Genomic DNA, 17,039 nt, shown 5'->3' with positions numbered 1-17,039 from the left:
AGAGAGAGAGAGAGAACTGTCAAGAAAAGCCCCCTGTGCTGATCTTGACACCCAGGAGGGTCTGTAAGAACCCCTGACTATAAGCCATGAGGAGATGACATGACCATAAACGGTTGCAGCTTTACTCCGCCGCCCATCAGGAAAGGAAGGCCTTTGAGATCCGTCTGTGCAAGACATACAATGCTGTACAGGTGGGTGGGTGGGTGGGTGGGTGTGGAGATGGTGCAACATAACTTGAAGCTGGAGGCAGCAGAGGAAGAAAGGTAGCTTGCTGGCTTTATTTTTCTCAAGGACTGCCAAGAGGTGATTCTCTCCCCCTCCTCCCCCAACCACAATTCTTGCTTTCTGCCACATGCCGGTTGCATGGCAACGTGTCTGGGACAGCAGCCGAAGGGAAGCATTCAGAGACATGGTAGGCTCTATAGCAGGGGTCAGCAAACTTTTTCAGCAGGGGGCCGGTCCACTGTCCCTCAGACCTTGTGGGGGGCCGGACTATATTTTGAAGAAAACAAATATTAACGAATTCCTATGCCCCACAAATAACCCAGAGATGCATTTTATATAAAAGGACACATTTACTCATGTAAAAACATGCTGATTCCCGGCCCGTCTGTGGGCTGTATTTAGAAGGCGATTGGGCCGCATCTGGCCCCCGGGCCTTAGTTTGGGGACCCCTGCTCTATAGGGCCAGGAGTTCATGGAGAACACTTGGAACAGTTCAGAATGGCCCCATTGGAACTGGAGTTATTGGGTTGTATCCAGCTGTATCCAGCTGAAATTAACGGACCCCTCAGTCATTTTCAGCGGTCTACTCTCAGTAGGGCTAATGGTAGAAAGGGCCCATTAAGAACCTAAGAAGAGCCTGCTGGATCAGGCCAGTGACCACCCAGATGCTTGTGGAAAACCCATAAGCAGGATTCAAGCACAGGAGCCCCCCCCCCTCCTGTGGTTCCAAGCAAATGGTATTCACATTAGGACTGCCAGAAGTGTTTGTGGGGTTATTTTTAGGCCTGGGTGTTTAAAAAACAAACAAAAACTTTGGTGCCTCAAGTCACATCCATGCCAGACAATGAGCAATCTCTTTGAATGGTCACCTCTGAAATTCAGTTTATGGAAATCCCAGGAGGGGAGAAGGCAGTTGTGCTTATGGACTTCCCACAGGCGAGAACAGGATGCTGGGCTAAGTGCTCAAGGCCCAGAGAAAGTGTAAGGAGGACAGAGAGAAGTCAGCACAGACATAAAGGGGTACAGGTATTGTCTAGGAATCGGGATGTCTCTTACTTTATGTCTAAACCCTATGAAAACCCCTCTCAGCAAGCTGCGTTACATCCGATTTCCCAGAAATGATTTCCAGTGGCAAACTAAGCAATTGCTTTGGATGCTGGAATTTCAGGGAAGCTTCATTGACGGTGTTAACATATTGGAGAGAAGAACTCCGGCCTGCATTTTTGGAGGAGGTGCACAGCACAGAGGAAGCAGAACATCTTGCCAGCTGGGTGATATTCCCTGCAATCCGGGAGACATAAAACTGAGCGCCTTCTGATCTCTCTCAGCCATCTGGAGTACAGATACAGTCAGTCAGGGAGGGAGGGTGCGCACACAGAAGATGGAAGAAGATGTCCAGAACAAAAGCAAGGAAACCATATCCTGGTTCAATGTTCCACGAAATAAGGTGCCAAAGTTATGCTGCTCTAAGCCCACTTTATTGAGTTTATTCATTCCGATCTGTGTGCAGGTTGGTAAGGCGGCATTGGCTGGTTAATTACCATTCATTCTGAACAGATTGCGGGGAGGTTAGATGGTATTGCATCACAGGCGTAGCCAAGCTTGCCCCCCCAATCAATAAAAATACATTGCTAACTGAAGTTCTGCCCCCGCCCAACAAAAAATCCTGGTAACACCCATGCATTGCGTGAAAAGCAAGTGTTAGCTCACACTTCCTAGTACATTTCTCCATCATTTTCCCTACTGCAAAAAATCCAATCTTTTTGGGGAAACAAGTTTCTTGCGTAAGACCTCCAAATCAACTGTAACTGTCCCTGTACCCTGACTTTGAAATTGACAGCATTTTAATGTAGTTTTCTGTTTCCAGGATGAATTTTAATTGTTCTTATTCTATGTATTTTTTTAATTAAAAAAACCCAGAACATTTTATCTCACACCGCTTAGAAATTGTGAATATTAAGAAGTACTGTATATAAATCAATGGAGGCCGCACTTTCTTACAGCAGCCCAAATAGCTCTGTGTCAAGCATAGAAGAAATCTGACTAAGATTCTAAATGTAGCTCAGATGACCAAACTTGCAAATATAATAAGGATTACAGAAGGCTGGCAGTGAGATTTGTAGAAAAGTGGAGCTTGATCATATATTGGAAAGAAAGGGCACAGGAGGTGATAAATCCATATTGGTTATTGGAGGAGAGACAGATTTAAATATATCAGAACTCTGGTTAGATAATGAAATATAGTTAGCTTAAGGAAATTCTGTTTAGAGCCCTGATTGTTTTGCAAATTAAAGGAAACGACCAGGTTATCTTATATTGAATAATGTTGAATGAGTTTCCACAATATGCATATTTAACATGAGAGCTTGTCACTCTAAAGAACCTTTGCTGCAGCAGGGATTTCAGTAGCCCGGCAGTGGAAAAGTTTGAAAAAACATAGCAAGTTTAAGAACTTATGGTTTTTATGGAAGAAATAACACATATAATTGTGTGTCTCCAGACGAATGGAGGCCCAGAACAATTCCACATCAGCTGGGGGGGATTTTATTTCCTCTGCTTTGGACTTAGATGCCCCACATTCACCCTCTACGCCAGCTTGGGAAATATGGGTGTCTTGATTTTGACTGCTGTGCCAGTATTCCTTTTTTTATGGTACAATGTAATACCCTGCTACTGTACTTTTGGGTTGTCAGAAATAAATTTTAAAATGTTTTTAAAAAAAGATTTTGCACACTATTATTATTATTATTATTAATTACCCAAAGTCTTGGGTGAGGTTACAACATGAAAACACAATATTAAAAACAACTTACAATTTACTTACTTACTACCGGTATGTGTATTTAATGTTTAGATATATAACGTTTGTATATTTATAGACAGATTAATTTAGTCCTAGTTATTTGCATTTAATGATTGAAAACAAACACACACACACACACACACGATCAATACATAGAGACAGAGATTTATATACACACACCCCTGAAATATATAAAAATAAACAAATCAGTCCCTGTATGGGCTTGAGGAGGGATTTTAATTTGCCCAGGGAAGGCAAAACAAAACCCACATGTGCCCCCCCATGCCACCTTCAGAAAGCAAGCTCTTCCCATCTTTGTGGAAGGAAAGCGAGCGCAAAGCTGCATCTAGACAGGCCCTTAGGCAGAGTCTGGATCTGCAAGTAGTGAAGGAATGCAGGCAAGTCACCCAGGAGGGGGTTGGGGTGGGAGGGAGCATCTCTTAATTCGGAGTGACAGAGACATTAGAGACACCTGCCACTGACAGCCCTGGGTTAGTAGGACAGTGGGAAGCAAGTGAGGAATGGTTGGCGCTGTGCAAGGGGGAGGCAAGATATATATAAACATGCAGAGACAATAACATTGCCAGGGGTTCCTTCTCTCAGACCCACACTGAGGAACCACGGCTGTTGTCTGGGGGATATTTCTCATGCAACCAATAACTGGGGCACATTGCAGCATTTTAAAAATATATTTGCAGTCTTCTGTCTTGTTGCTTATTCGTGGGTTTTGAAATTGCATTTATTGTGGAGTGCCATTTATTAACACACACATACACACACACACACACACCCCGGAAAAGGGATATTGGGGAATTCTGATGGAAACGGAAGCAGAAATTTCCGGCATTCGCTTATTCATCCCATGTCCAGAACAGAAATCAATCCAGCCAAACAGGATTGGCATTTGCTCTCGTTGCTTTCAGTCCGCAAACAATATGTAATTGATTGCGTTTTCTTCCCCTGTTTGCATTGTCGGACCTTTGCGCTGAAATGAACAGGGAGGAATAATATAATGGCAATGCAATTTATGTAATTAATTATGTAAGTCAGCACTTTCACTGGTGGACAGCGAGATGAGTAACTTAAGTTTTTTATAAAAGTTTTTATATAAGTTTTTATATAAGTTATATAAGTTTTTAAGTTTTTATATAAGATAAAACCACAGCGGACTTTGCTACCAAACTCTGCCACTTTGTCCTTACCCACAACCACTTCAAATTTGGTGATGACCTGTTCCTCCAGATCAGCGGCACAGCCATGGGCACCCGCATGGCCCCACAGTATGCCAACATCTTCATGGCAGATTTAGAACAACGTTTCCTTAACTCCTACCCACTCAAACCTCTCCTGTACCTGCGATACATTGACGATATTTTTATTATCTGGACACATGGACAACAGACCCTGGAAACCTTCCACCAGACATTCAATGACTTTCACCCCACCATCAACCTAACAATGAACCAATCTATGCAAGAAATACATTTTTTGGACACTACTATAAAAATACAGGATGGACGTATAGACACCACCTTATACAGAAAACCAACTGACCGACAAACATATCTACATGCTTCTAGCTACCATCCCAAACATACCAAACAATCCATCGTATACAGCCAGGCCTTACGTTACAACCGCATCTGTTCCAACTCTACAGACAGAGAATCTCACCTAAGAGATCTACAGCAAACCTTTTTAGAACTAAAATATCCACCTGATGAAGTTAAACAACAGATCAACAGAGCCAGACAGATACCTAGAGAGAACCTGCTGCAAGACAGACCCAAAAAAGAAAATAACAGAACACCACTAGTCATCACATACAGCTCCCAAGCTAAAACAGTACAACGCATCATCAGAGATCTACAGCCTCTCCTGGACAATGACCGCTCCCTTTCTCAAGCTCTGGGAGGAAGACCTTTCATTGCCTACAGACAGCCACCCAATCTTAAACAACTCCTCACCCACAATAATACAACCACCAGACTTAACATGGACACTGGTACCAGAGCCTGCAATAAACCCAGATGCCAACTTTGCTGCCACATACACCCAGACAACACCATTACTGGCCCCAACAACATCCAACATACCATCTCAGGACTATTTAATTGCTCATCCTCTAACATTGTGTATGCCATCAAATGCCAACAGTGCCCTTCAGCTCTCTATATTGGACAAACAGGCCAAACCCTACGCCAAAGGATAAATGGACATAAATCTGACATCAGGAACCAGAAGACAGAAAAACCAGTAGGAGAACACTTCAATCTCCCAGGACATTCTATACAAGATCTCAAAGTAGCTGTCTTACTACAAAAGAATTTCAGAAATAAACTGGAAAGAGAAGTTGCTGAATTGCAACTTATCACCAAGCTCAAAACCATGGAGGGACCTGGTTTGAACAGAGATATCGGGTTCTTATCTCATTATACATGATAAGCGATCTTCAGCCATCTCAACCCTTGCTTTTTCATGCAAAACCATTTGCAGTCGTTTGCGGTCATCAACAGCTATCAGTCAGTCAATCACCCATTTCCACCACCCTTCTGAGTGATCCCCCATCCCCATCCCCACCCCTCCCCACCCCTTCTCTACATAAGTGCCTGGAAACTTCCATTTCACTGTATCTGAAGAAGTGTGCATGCACACGAAAGCTCATACCAAAATAAAAACTTAGTTGGTCTTTAAGGTGCTACTGAAGGAATTTTTTTATTAAGTTTTTTTGTTGGAAAATGAGCTGTAGTGGAATAGAAACAGAGTTCCATGCAACAAATACAGGGCAGAACAGAAATTGATGTCTTCTTGCATCTCTACCCTGGAATATTTTGATCAGGGCTGGCTCCAGAATTTGGGGAGCCCTCAGTGGACACCCTAACCTGGGAGAGGCAGGGCAGGCAGGACAGGCAAACTGAGATTTCATCTATGCTGCAACTGAGATTCTTGGATATTCTGTGCAAGGTGGAAATGGTGCAAATGTTAGGGCAGTGGCCCCTTTACTGGTCTTGTAGCCCAAGCAAATAACCAAGGTAGCCACCCTCTGGTGACAACCCTGTTTTTCGATAAAGGACAGGTAAAAAATATTATTATTATTAAAGTAATTTTGTCCCGGGGGATCTCCATAACATTATTGCAGCACAAACCAGGCATTTTATAGTTTCTGGCAGACATAAAACAATGACAAAGCCACACATGCGCAGACCATTTTCTCCAGTCATAAATGGTAGAGTTGGAAGGGACCATGAGGGTCATCTAGTCCAACCCCTACAATGCAGGAGTCTTTTGCCCAACAAGTCAGGATGAAGAAATGCATTTTAAGTGGACACTTTACCCTGGTATATGCATTTTCGGTACATGCTGCTTGGCCAGAGAACTGCATTATGAAATTCAGAAAAGTGCAAATTTCAAATTCCATTGTTTTGGAAACTGCAAATTAGGCTAAGTTTGCCTTTAGAATGCAAACTAACTCAAATTTCTCCCCTACCACCTGCCCACTTACCAGGCTGTCCCGTCAGGTCAGTGCTGTTGTGTCATGTCTCCTGCTGGACGGGAACACGTGCCTAAGAAAAAACAGCAGGAAGACAAACAGAAGGATGCTTGGTTACTACCCAGAGATACTAAATCTCATGCCCTACACTGCCATATTCCCACCAAGGGACAAGCACTTAGCACACCGGCATCCATCCATCGCAGTGTCCTTGCAGACAGGTAGGAATCCTTATGTCAAGACTCACAACACAGGTGACCCAGATGACAGTCCCATTCCTCTGGTGGACATTGCAAAGGCTGCTACAAGTCTGTGTTGCATTTACTGAGCATTTGATTGTCTTGCGCAAAGTTTACACAGAGGGTAGATTATACCTGGCCTTTATGGAGCATTCGTTCTGATTTGTAAGGTCATAGAACCTTGCAATCTGGTCATTATAACGACAAATGTTCAAGAATTGGTGCCCGAGTTTGAACTTCATTTTCCTCTTCCCTCCCTGTCCCTTTCCCCTTCTGTATCATGTTTTGTTTTGGTTTAATTGTCTGTATGTAAGCCGCTCCGTGAGCCTTTTTAGCTAGGTAAAAAGGTAAAGGACCCTTGACAGTTAAGTCCAGTTGCAAATGACTCCAGGGTTGCGGCGCTCATATCGCTTTACTGGCCGAGGGAGCCAACGTTTGTCTGCAAACAGTTTTTCCGGGTCATGTGGCCAGCATGACTAAACCACTTCTGGTGAAACCAGAGCAGCGCACGGAAACACCATTTACTTTCCTGCCGGAGCGGTACCTATTTATCTACTTGCGCTTTGACGTGCTTTCGAACTGCTAGGTTGGCAGGAGCTGGGACCGAGCAACGGCAGCTCACCCTTTCGCAGGGATTCGAACCACTGACCTTCCAATCGCCAAGCCCTAGGCTCAGTGGTTTAGACCACAGCACCACCTGCTAGAGTGGGGTACAAATGCTCTAAATAAGTAAATAATAATAAATACTACTAATAAGCATTTGTTCTGCATTCATCCTGAATTGCTTGCAGGGTGCTTATAAGTCTTCCTGTTGTTAATTAATTCCACACTTTCCAATTCATTTCCCTGTCACTTTCCAAACTACAAAAAAGTCCTGGTATTCACTTGAATCCCTCCTGCAAAATACTGGAGGTTGTATCCAAACTTGTGGAGATAACATGTTCCACGAGCACAAGAATTTCTGCTTGTGCAACAGGACTCTCCCATTCCACCCCTCCCCTCCCCCGAGCATCCACTAAATCTGTTCTGTTTTTAGCTGTTCTGATTTTTATCTGTAAGCCGCCTTGAGTCCCTGTCAGGGGGGAAGGCAGGGTATAAATGTACACACAACAACAACAAGTGTGCCCCAGCCCTCAGGACCAGATCTGGGTTGGACGCAAGGCACACCTGGAGGGAGAAGACAGCATGTGTTCCTTTTGTACTGCCCTGACCGTCTGGGAGGTACCAGTAACCAGGTTCAGTCTCTGGCTGTGGAATATGGCAGGGTTAAGACTCAGCCTTGTGCTCAAATCCCAGGAGGGTTAAGGGGGCCAAGCTACTTATTTGTTATGCTTCCTTACTGTTCTTAGGATACAGGAAGGCTCACAGCCCAGATAGCTCAGTTGGTTAGAGCGTGGTGCTGGTAACGCCAAGGTTGCAGGTTCGATCCCCGTATGGGACAGCTGCATATTCCTGCATTGCAGGGGGTTGGACTAGATGATCCCCAGGGCCCCTTCCAACTTGACAATTCTATGATTGCTCTATTCAAGGGTTCCCTGTGTTGCCCACTGTCCCATCTCGCGCCCAAAGCATGCAGAGAGAAGCTGTTATGTGTAAGTAAGGAAGAGGTATTTATTCAGGGAAGTAACAGTACAGACTTTGTAGCAGTTGCTGCCACCTTCTGAGTTACCTGCCCTCCCCAGCCTCCACTGAGACTCTCCACTTTACTAGGAAGTTGGGAGGGGAGCTGGCATGCCTTTTCTCCCCTCTGAAGTGGCTGAAGGCAAGGCACATGCGGCAGAGCGCTGCCTTCAAATCCCACTTCCCATCAGTCAGGCCCCACCTCTCTGTTCCTTCTACTTCCGCTTGCTGCTGCTGCTGCTGCTGCTGCTGCTACTGCCACCTTGGGGCTTGCCAGCCCAGCCCTGATCCTGACAGCATTGTGGGGCCCATGACACCCCCTCACTCCCTGGATCCTTCCAATTCCATCCTGATTCCCTGTGGCTCTGCACTTAGCTAGGGGAGGGCAAGGCAGGAGGTGGATTGGGATCTATTAGTACATTTCTGGGCGATTTGCCGTAAATTGGCAAGGCTTTGCAACTCCCAGTTGTTCAACTGCAACAACAAAATGACTCCCCCACCCATCCAATGCTTTCTAAATTAAGCTGCTGAAATGAAAATAAAATAAAACGGTTGGAGAACCAGGAGTGGATTCTTGCCTGTGGTAGGATTGCAAGCTCAGCCCCGGTGCTCAAGGGCACCCTCTTTCTTAATCCTAAGTGTATGTTTTCCCTATCCTTCCTCTTTTTGCACCCGACTCCAGCCAATGGACCTCGGGATTCCAGCAAAGAAACTGAAGAGTTGACCACACAAGCTGCAACGGAGCTTGTTCTACAGCGTAAGCATTCTCAGCCATTTCCAGGTGGCTTGTTTATGGAGCACCCATCCTGATTGGGTTGCAAAGTTTGCAGAGAGGTGAGACGAAAGGCACACCCAGATGGTTGCTGTTTCAAAATGGGATTCAATCCCAGCTTGCGGGCTCCCCATCTGGTTGGCTCCTATGGAAACACAATGCTGGACTAGATAGGTCATTGGCCTGATCCAGAAGGCTCGTTTTTATGTTATTTTTCTTATTTAAGATATCACACCCTCCAAGATTTCTCCAATGAAAATAGGGTTCTCCTGTTCCACACCCGTCAACATTTCTCCAATGAAAACAGGGACATTCCGGAATCAAATCAGAAACTGGTACGGCTTCTGTAAATCTGGGACTGTCCCTGGAAAATAGGGAAACTTGGAGGGTCTGAGACATCTGTTAGGTTGCTTTTTTCACAGAGAGGCTTGTAAGCCCAGTTATGTTATTTTGCATTTAGGCACCTTAAATTGTTTGCTCACCAGTTTTCTCATGTCTATGCCCAAACATGTGACCGTGCAATCTTGAGGGCTGCTGATTCCACACACTGTTAATTCCCAATAGCTGGAGCGAAGTCAATGCACCTTCCCTTCATCCCTACCCCCACTAAATAAGCAGCAGCAGCAGCAGCAGCAGCACCAGACTCCCTGCTCTGGGCCCTCTGCCGAGTTTGCTCCACTCTCTGTTTCGCCACCAGGCCCAGTTGCCGGCCAGGCAATTGTCACCCCCGATCTTTCTCTCCTGACGGCTGGTCTGTGAAATTGTTTTCCATGGTGGGTGCCTTAACACAATGGGAGCAAAGTACGATGGACTGAATTGGACGTGTCATGGCTCAAGGGCATTGGGTGCCCTTCAAAGTAACCCAAAGGGCAAGGGGTGGCGGTGAGAAGGAAGATAGAGACCTCCAGGGCAGCCAGGGGCAGCCAAGCCCACCACAGCTCTTCAACCCTTCACTGAACAGTAACAAAGAGAGGTTCTGACGGAGACTGACACGTCTGTCTGTCGTATGACATGCCATCCTCTGGTCCCCCTAGTGGCAAACTGGTTATTCTAAGTCAGGGGTGGCAAACCTTTTCAGACCGAGGCCCCCATTCCCTTCTGGGCAACATTCCAGGGGCCACGTGCCAGGGGTGGGAAGGACCAGAGGAAAAAGTGAAAAGAGCAAAAGAGAGAGAGAGGGAAAATTATCATTGTACACTAAGCCAGTTTCTACACACACATACTCCTGTCTGTCCTCCATCCAGACAAGCAAAAATGGACCATCGGGGTTCAAGGAGATATTCCAGTGGAGCAGACCCAGGAAGGGCTGTGGCCTGAGGAGAGGAGAGGGATTGTGGCCGGGGAGAGTCCAGAGGGCTAGTTTTTGCACAGACTCACATTCCCCTTCTCTGTTCCAATTCCAGGTCAGGAAGAGGCACTAAGTTGAAGAATGCATTCCACCCAGGTAAAATCTCTCAAGGAGGATGCGAAGTCAAGCCAGTGAGGCTGTGTAACTGAGAAGGGTCAGGCTGGGCCTGGGTTACTTCACCCCTTTTGTCAGGGGCGTACCCAGGAGCAAAATTGGGGGGCAAGGGGCGGGGCCAAGGCACGGGAGGGAATGTGGGCAGGGCTATGTGGCCTGCTCCGGCTCCCAGCGCGAAGCTCCAGAGGCACGCGGGGAGTGTGCGCCTGTGGCTGCCTCCTCCGCGCCTCCCAGTTCTTCCGAGGAGGCGGCCCCAGGCTCCCGCTACCGGCTCGAAGCTCCAGAGGCGCACAGGGAGCGTAAGCCTGGGGCTGCCACGCTGCGCCCCTCAGCCTTTTGCTTCTGGGGGGGCAACTGCCCCCTGCCTACGCCCATGCCTTTTGTAGATGCATTGTTGCAGAAAGGGGTATCTATTTTCAGGGCTGTCTTAAGCACATCCAGCATCATGGTGCAAAGGTCCCTCCGGTGCCCCCTCCCTTTCCCAAAATTATGAACTTGGCCCTGCCTCCTCCTTAGAGTTCATCCGAGTGACAGCTTCATCCCTAGATGCTGCGCCCACGATGATGCTCAGGGCGAAGTCCTGGGAGCATGTGAGGTCAAAAGAATGTATCACTGAACATGCACAGAGTATAGTCAGCCCGACAGGGAGATTAGGGGATAATAAATCTGTGTCAAGTTTGAATTCCGGCCTGCTTTGCCTGCTATATTAAGAGCTGTGTTCTTGGAGGCTGATTTTGACGCCGACCCGCAGGGTTTTCAAACACCACCGTGAACTTAGCCGTAAGGGACCCCCCCCCCTCACTTTCAAAGGGGCGCTCAAAGAAGTGGGTTACTTTAGAATTGTATCGGCCAACTTTGGAGTCTGCAAGGAAGGGACAGTTGCCTTCATAAAGACTGCATGAAATATTTTCACTTTGTTGAACTAGTTTTTCGACCTATTTACAAAGCGGGGGGAGGGGACAATGCCTAGCTATCCACCTCCACAGTCCCCTTCACTCCTTGAAAGAAGGAGTCCGCTGCCTGCCAAAGCTGTCAAGTTATCCGGTCGATTTCCAAAGATCGCCCTATGTGCCCCCTTTCCACTCTCGCGCTGTCGTGTAAAACTCCGGCTGAGAGTATGAGGGCTTCGCATTGCGTTGTGAGCCGGTGGCTCTCCGTGCAATTACGCGTCGCCCGCTCCTTAAGCCAGCAAATGGTGAAAGACTATGGATAGAAGTCGATTTCTCTCCCAGTCACAGGTATAAATGGAGTTATATGGATTAGATTCAGCTTTGCGTTTGGTGGGGCAGGAAAGGACGGGGTGACTACAGCTCGCTGCCAGCGCTCTTGCTGCTGCCCAGCAGCCCAAGGAGCAGGAGGTGGTTTCCACGCCGCCGCCTGTGCCCCAGGAGTGGGGGGGGGAGCGGGCACCGGTGACGTGGAGGAGGCCCCTAGGGAGCCGCTCCCATCACCGCTGCTTGACAGCGGCTCGGTGGGCAGGGGATTTCTGCGCTGAGGGAGAGGAGCTGGCGGCAGAGGAGGAGCCATACGGCTTAATGGGTCGTTGTGCCCCGCCAATGCTGGGGCGCCCCTGAGAGGCCGGCGCCCTGGCGCAATGAGCCCCTATCCCCTATGGAAAGGGCGCCTCTGTCTATTTTCAAGCCTTTTTCAGCCAGAACTCACTTCCGGCACCTCTCAGGTGGGTGCCATTGTCATTATAAGAGAACAAGGGAGGTGTTCATGGTGAGTTCCAGTACCTCTTTTTTCTAGAAAAATAGCACTGTTATTTTAAAAGAAAATGTAAGTATAAATTTGTTTTCTGGAGATATGAAGAGTTAGAGATTGCTCTTACTTTCTCACTCCTTCCTTGTCTTTTTCCTTATTCTTCCTACTTATCTGATCAAAAACAAATATCTGGGTTTCTAGTTATTCCACAGGCCCCTAGGCTGTTAATATCTGAGGCATAATTTAATTATTAGATATCTCTTTCCCTCCTTGTGTTTTCTGCCTCCCAAAAGGACATCAGCCCCCCCTTCCTTTATAGTTTTTGCTCTCATTTCAGCTACTGTTCTCCTCCTCCTCCATTTCCTCTGCAGTTTGTTATTCTTGTAGATCATGACAAATCTTTATAAACTACTGACAGGGGCTTGTGCTAAACTAAGGTTTACTCAGAAAAGATGCGTTGAAATTAATGGGCCAGGACCATGGACTTCAATAGGTCTACTCTGAGTAAATGGTCATTGGCTACAACCATAGGAAGGGAGAGATGCTGGGAGCTGAATGGAGTGACTCTCCCATGAGGAAAGCCTGCAGCATCTCGGACTTCTCAGGTTAGAGAAAAAGCGAGTACGAGGCAACATTGCAGAAGTTTATAAAATAATGCATGGCATGGAGAAGGCAAGAGGAGACAAGCTTTTCTCCCTCTGTCAAAAAACTAGAGCTCATGAACATTCAAGGAAGCTGAATGTTGGAAGATTTGGGACAGATAATAGAAAATCTCAATTATGGAGCTCACTTCCACAAGAGGCAGTGATGGCCACCAACATGTATGGGTTTAAAAGAGGATTAGACAGATTTGTGGAGGATAAGCCTGTCAGTGACTCCTCAGCTGGAGGCAGTAACGCTTCTGAATGCTGCAGAAGAGGAGAGTTGTGCTCAGATCCTGCTTGCGGTTTCACCACAGGCATCCAGTTGGCCAATGTGAGAACAGGATGCTGGACTAAGATGGGCCAATCCATCAGGCTCTTCTTAGGAATGTGGGACCTTCTTTAGTGCCGAGCTATAGCGCCACTTATGGGACGCGGGTGGCACTGTGGGTTAATCCTCAGAGCCTAGGGCTTGCCGATCATAAGGTCGCCGGTTCGAATCCCTGCGACGGGGTGAACTCCCGTTGCTCGGTCCCTGCTCCTGCCCACCTAGCAGTTCAAAAGCACGTCAAAGTGCAAGTAGATAAATAGGTACTGCTCCAAGCAGGAAGGTAAATGGCGTTTCCGTGCGTTCCTCTGGTTTGCCAGAAGCGGCTTTGTCATGCTGGCCGCATGACCTGGAAGCTGTATGCCGGCTCCCTCGGCCACTAACGCGAGATGAGCGCTGCAACCCCAGAGTTGGTCACGACTGGACCTAATGGTCAGGGGTCCCTTTACCTTTATAGCGCCACTTAGAAGAACACTAGAAGAACACTTCTCCTCCTGGACCAGCCCACATCAGGGGTAGCCAATGCAGTGCCCTCAAAATGTTAATAAAATCATAGAATCGTGGAGTTGAAGGGGACCCCCAAGGGTCGTCTAGTCGAACCCCCTGCAATGCAGGAATTTCAGCTGCATTGAGCATCCATGACGGATGGCCATCCAACCTCTGCTTAAAAAGGAGAATCCACAACCTTGCTAGGGGGTCCGTTCCACTGTCAAACAGCTGTCACTGCCAGAAGGTTTTTCCTGATATTTAGTCAGAATCTCCTCTCTTGCAACTTGAAGCCATTGTTGTTGTTGGACTCCAACTCCCATCAGGCATGACGGAAGCTGTAGCTCAGCAACATCTGAAGGGCATCGGTTGGCTGTGTGTAACCTGAGGCAAAGCGGGAAGAGGAAGATGAACTGGACTACCCTTCCCGATCAAAGTTCCTTGACTCACAATCGGCTGAGCAAACTTCTCCATTTTGCAACTGCCGCGGAGAGACACCAAACAAAGAGGAGCCATACCGGTCTGTTCACCCCAATCAGGAAGCAGTGAACCAGCCCCACCCTTGAGGAAAACCATGACTTTTCCAACATTGCGAATCCGGTCTGGTGCAGCAGTTAAGTGTGTTGGGCTAGGGCTGAGGCTGCCTCCCCCCCCCCGCCCCCACCAGCCATGAAATCTGATTGGGTGACCTTGAGCCATTCACCATCTGGCAGCCTGGCCTACCTCACAGGATTGTTTTGTCACAAGAAAAAAATGGAAGCGTGAGAGAACCACCCCATGGTACCTTCAGCTACACAGAAAAAAGGCAAGCTCAAATTGCAGTAAATAAACCCATACAAAAGTTCCATTTCCACCTCACAGACCACGTGGCGCTTTTCAGAGCAGAAAACCACGCTGGCCAAAGTCTAATCCGATGACACAGAAATAACCAACTGTGGTTTCATCAACAAGTGTATTGCCTTCACTTTCATATCACAGCCTGTTTCCTGCTTGTGTGTGCTGGCCCAGAATGAAATAGGTAGGAACTGGTGTAGCTCTGTTGCCTGTTGGAGCTGCCCCATCATCTATCTCTGCGATTAATAATAATAATAAAAAACACTGTACTAGCCAAAAGCCATGGCAAATCCATACAACCACAAGCCGCTTAAAATATAACTCAAGCAACTGCAAATAAAAACAGGAACCATAAATTAGGAAGGTGACAATAACAGGGAAACCACTAGGGATACAGTAACTCTCCTAACCTTTTTTTTTTGCCACCAGAGCAAAAAAGGTCCACTTTATGTGCCACTACAGCACTGTTGTCACTCAGCAACCACTGGACCCGCTCTGTCAGGGAGAGCTGATTTCCCGTCCAAAGAGGGGTTTTAGAAAGAGCCTCCTTGGATCTGCTTTTAATGGACAAGTTAGCATACAATGGGACATATATTCTACCTGGGGCTGCCCACAAATAAAGAGTCTGTGTACAGTGCAGTACCTTTTCGTAGCGACCATCACTTGAAATTGCAACTCAATAAAAGCAGTTCTTAACGAGGCAGGCAAGAGTTTGGTCAAATAGCTAGATCTGAAATGCTCTGTTTTCAAAAAAGGAAAAATTGATAGTTCAAATTGATTGCAGGTCCCTTCTGGATTCTATCCATAAGAGCCGGTCCCTTAGCTGAAGCTTATCCATGCTGAACTCCTGAAAACAATAATAGTCTAGAATACTTTGACCATTTGAATTCCACAGATGGATAGTCCTCAGTTCCACAGATAGGGTTGCCAGTCTCAATAGTGGACAGGACTTCTGTGCCTTTAATTGCCCTGCTCTCTTTTGAGTCTGGAAACCTTAAAGAGAAACCAGCAGACCCTTTGCTTGGAAATTAAACAAAGGGTCTGCTGGTTTCTCTTTAAGGTTTCCAGACTCAAAAGAGAGCAGGGCAATTAAAGGCACAGACGTCCTGTCCTCTATTGAGTCTGGCAACCCTATCCACAGAACACATAGCCAGGAGATGCTCAGTGGGTAAAGAAGTGTCTTTTCAAGTAGTTTAACTAGGCGCAAGCTGCTCTGGCGTTAAACATTTCCCACCTGGCTTCAGTGTGTAAAAGAGATGCTGACACTACTGTAGGTAAGGAGAATAATCTCCTAATAAATTGATTCTGCACTATTTCTAACCCTTTAATGAAGTTCAAGTTGTGGCCCCAGATTTCAGCTCCATACAACATTTGAGGAATCATTTTGCTACTGTAATTTTTCAGTGCAGGTTTGAATAGCTAACCACTCTCATTATAGTAAAATTTCATCAGTGCCCCTATTGGCTTTCTATGTGTTAGCCTTCACTGCCTCAATATGCCAGTTCCAACTTGGCAGATATTCACTAAAGAGGTATATAAAAGATCAGATCTGCTCTAAATCATGATGATCCCCGTACTCCATTTAAATCTAGTACTGTACTGTGTTTACCAAAAATCATGATATTGGTTTTGGAGAGGCTTTCGTGCTTACAATAGGAACTGAAAGCAGCCAAAACATTTTTAAGGCCCAGGTGAGAAAGAGGAAGAAGATTGTCATCTGTTCTAGTTACAGGTAGGTAGCCGTGTTGGTCTGAGTCGAAGCAAAATAAAAAAAATTCTTTCAGTAGCACCTTAAAGACCAACTAAGTTTTTATTTTGGTATGAGCTTTCGTGTGCATGCACACTTCTACACGAAAGCTCATACCAAAATAAAAACTTAGTTGGTCTTTAAGGTGCTACTGAAAGAATTTTTTATTTTGTGTCATCAGTGTACAACAGACATGTGAATTTTTTAACTTCCTAATTACTGGAGAAGGGGAATAAACTTGGGCTAAATAAGGTACCAAGTCATTAGTACAGAACTTAAAAAGACTGGGGGCCCAAATCTACCCTTGTTTCAATCCTCAAGTCGATTTGAAAGCTTTGGACACACCACCCTTAAGATCTACTCTAACCTTCATTTCCATGTCACTGTTTCTCCCAGACTCTGCTTTGCTTAATAGAATAAAAGCAGCAGAGAGATCAATGAAAGCGGCATATAGAGTGTTCTTGATGTTTTCAGTATATTTCCTAATGATGTGCATCAATGTGAAGCGTTGATCGATAATACTGTATCCTCTAGGCCCTGCTTGGTCTTCATGAAAAATATTATTAGTGTGCAGCCAGTCTGATAATATGAAGGAGATGTCACACATAAAGCTTGGAGGAAATGTCTAGTAGCCTAACTGAGCGATAGTTCTGTGGATCATTTCTATCCCCTTTTTTGAAAACTGGGA

The 17,039-nt window shown here is 46.3% G+C and overlaps 1 protein-coding gene and 1 non-coding gene across 5 annotated transcripts in view; one reads left to right on the top strand and one right to left on the bottom strand.

The window, feature by feature from the left end:
- FGR (FGR proto-oncogene, Src family tyrosine kinase) overlaps nt 1-17,039 on the bottom strand; it is a 52,216-nt gene that overhangs the window by 11,414 nt on the left and 23,763 nt on the right. For 3 of the 4 annotated variants that reach the window (XM_035118679.3, XM_035118681.3, XM_088672383.1), the window contains exon 2: nt 6,531-6,591. The gene's annotated coding sequence lies outside the window, so the exon portion shown is untranslated. Of the gene's footprint in view, nt 1-6,530; nt 6,592-9,631; nt 9,678-17,039 lie in introns of those variants that run through there. The other variant, XM_088672384.1, reaches the window with a different exon arrangement.
- Nucleotides 8,125-8,198, top strand: TRNAT-GGU (transfer RNA threonine (anticodon GGU)). Its single transcript has one exon. It is a non-coding gene; the product is annotated as a tRNA-Thr (tRNA).

This window comes from Zootoca vivipara, chromosome 6 (genome assembly GCF_965207765.1).
Source record: "Zootoca vivipara chromosome 6, rZooViv2.hap1.1, whole genome shotgun sequence".
In the NCBI taxonomy this organism is placed as follows: Eukaryota; Metazoa; Chordata; class Lepidosauria; order Squamata; family Lacertidae; genus Zootoca; species Zootoca vivipara.
This window is presented reverse-complemented; position numbering and strand designations above follow the sequence as displayed.